The sequence below is a fragment of the Myotis brandtii genome, unplaced genomic scaffold (genome assembly GCF_000412655.1).
Source record: "Myotis brandtii unplaced genomic scaffold, ASM41265v1 scaffold684, whole genome shotgun sequence".
In the NCBI taxonomy this organism is placed as follows: Eukaryota; Metazoa; Chordata; class Mammalia; order Chiroptera; family Vespertilionidae; genus Myotis; species Myotis brandtii.
The window spans coordinates 988,986-991,493 of record NW_005370673.1 but is presented as its reverse complement, the minus strand read 5'-3'; the positions used below and the strand labels follow the sequence as shown (position 1 = coordinate 991,493).

Below are 2,508 nucleotides of genomic sequence, written 5' to 3'. Positions count from 1 at the left end.
CACCTGGGGGTACTGGGGGCTGAGTGTGCACCTGGGTGTACTGGGTGTGCACCTGGGTGTTCTGGGTGTGCACCTGGGGGTACTGGGTGCACACCTGGGGGTACTGGGGGCTGGGTGTGCACCTGGGGTGCGCCGATGGGCTGGGCAGATACCTGGCGTGTGGGAGAGCTGGTCTGCACTTGGGAGGCAGTTGCAGGCCAGGAGGGTTCTGAACAAAGAATGACAACATAGGTGCCCCTGGAAAATCTCTGAGTGGAGAGGGTGGGTCAGAGGCCAGGGGGCTGACTGGTGGCTTGGGGAGGCGTGGGGAGGTCTGTGGGCCGAGGCTGAGGGTAGGTGGGGAGGGATGAAAGCATGAGGAGCCCAGTGAGCACACACCGATCACTCCCTAGCGCCACCCCTGGGCGCTCACTGGGCCTCCACCGGAGCCTCCCGCTGCTCACACCTGGTGGGAGGAGACCTCCCTGGACTTGGGGAGAGAAATGCCATGCAGCAGGCATGCCACAGGTGGGACGGAGTCCCCACAGCAGGTGGGACGGAGGCCACCCAAAGGGGAGGGCTTGTCCATCCCCCTCCAAGATGTAGGCCCAGGAAGCTGCCCGCTGTCCACAGTCCAGGTGGCTCATGCCCAGGCCATTCTGCAGAGCAGCTTCCCCCTTCCCTAGACTCAGTTTTGGGTAGGAAAAGGGGGGTTAGATTTTAAAAGCCCCAGAGTAAAGTATGGCCTGTTGATGGTTGTCATGGGCCCCCTCCAGGGACCTGGCCCCAGACCCAGACCTGGGAGCAGAGGGGAATGAGGATGCAGGAAGTAGACCACACACAGAGCTGTCCCAACCCAAGCCGCCCACCCTCAATCTCACCTTTGAGAAAACTGGGATTTAAAAAGGTATTTCACTCTCTTTTTTCTTTCAAAAAACAACAGTGCCCTGCAGAATAGTATTGACTGTAAACTAACGGGAAGAACAGGCGCAGCGGCAGTGCGTGCAGCCAGGTCTCGGGGTGGAAGACAGGCACGGGGCGGGTGGGACGCGGCTGCTGGAAGCGCGGTTGCAGGCCAAATGGGACAGAGCCGCGAGTCCCAGGGTCGGCGAGGGCTCCACGCCCCGCGAGCCCGTTACACAGAGGTGCTCGCTCAGCAAGGCTGCATGTGGAGGAAAGGTCACCCTGGGGGCAGAGCCCGGGACGGGGTTGGAGCCTGAGAGGAGACCCCAGGGCACTGGTTGCTCCCTCGGCCGGGAGGACACAGTGCAGAGGCAGCTGCTGGGAGCCAGGCCGAGCCCTGGCACCTGGATCTGGGCCTCCAGAGTGCGAGACGTGTGCTGTGTGAGCGGCCCCGTCTGTGGGTTTGTCACAGCACCTGACCTGGCCGGCAGGTGAGTGGACGAGTGGGTGAATGGAAGTGAGGGAACCCTGAGAGCTAGTCCTGTGCCCGGTCCTGTTCTCCTTCCCACAGTGATTTAGCCCCCGAACAGCCCGGTGAGACAGGTCTGCCAGTGACTGTGTTTTATAGACTAAGGTACGGAGCGCTGAACACCTGCCCATGATCACCGAGCTCATACGGGCAGGCCTGTCTAGTGCTCAGCAGGGCCCGGTCTGCCCTGAGGGACATGTGGGAGCGTGTGCATGCTGATGAAACCGCCTGGGGACAGGTGTGTGTGTGTGTGCGCACATGTGTGTGCTCACTGATGGAGCCCACCTGGGGACAGGTGTGTGTGTGTGTGTGTGTTTCTGTGTGTGTGCTCACTGATGGAGCCCACCTGGGGACAGGTGTGTGTGTGTGTGTGTGCATGTGCATGTGTGCTCACTGATGGAGCCCACCTGGGGACAGGTGTGTGTGCGTGTGTGCATGTGCGTGTGTGTGCTCACTGATGGAGCCCACCTGGGGACAGGTGTGTGTGCGTGTGTGCATGTGCGTGTGTGTGCTCACTGATGGAGCCCACCTGGGGACAGGTGTGTGTGCGTGTGTGCATGTGCGTGTGTGTGCTCACTGATGGAGCCCACCTGGGGACAGGTGTGTGTGCGTGTGTGCATGTGCGTGTGTGTGCTCACTGATGGAGCCCACCTGGGGACAGGTGTGTGTGCGTGTGTGCATGTGCGTGTGTGTGCTCACTGATGGAGCCCACCTGGGGACAGGTGTGTGTGCGTGTGTGCATGTGCGTGTGTGTGCTCACTGATGGAGCCCACCTGGGGACAGGTGTGTGTGCGTGTGTGCATGTGCGTGTGTGTGCTCACTGATGGAGCCCACCTGGGGACAGGTGTGTGTGCGTGTGTGCATGTGCGTGTGTGTGCTCACTGATGGAGCCCACCTGGGGACAGGTGTGTGTGCGTGTGTGCATGTGCGTGTGTGTGCTCACTGATGGAGCCCACCTGGGGACAGGTGTGTGTGCGTGTGTGCATGTGCGTGTGTGTGCTCACTGATGGAGCCCACCTGGGGACAGGTGTGTGTGCGTGTGTGCATGTGCGTGTGTGTGCTCACTGATGGAGCCCACCTGGGGACAGGTGTGTGTG

At 61.3% G+C, this 2,508-nt stretch overlaps 1 protein-coding gene across 1 annotated transcript in view; it reads right to left on the bottom strand.

Moving 5' to 3' along the window:
- FGD3 (FYVE, RhoGEF and PH domain containing 3) overlaps nt 1-2,508 on the bottom strand; it is a 55,529-nt gene that overhangs the window by 31,338 nt on the left and 21,683 nt on the right. The window lies entirely within an intron of this gene.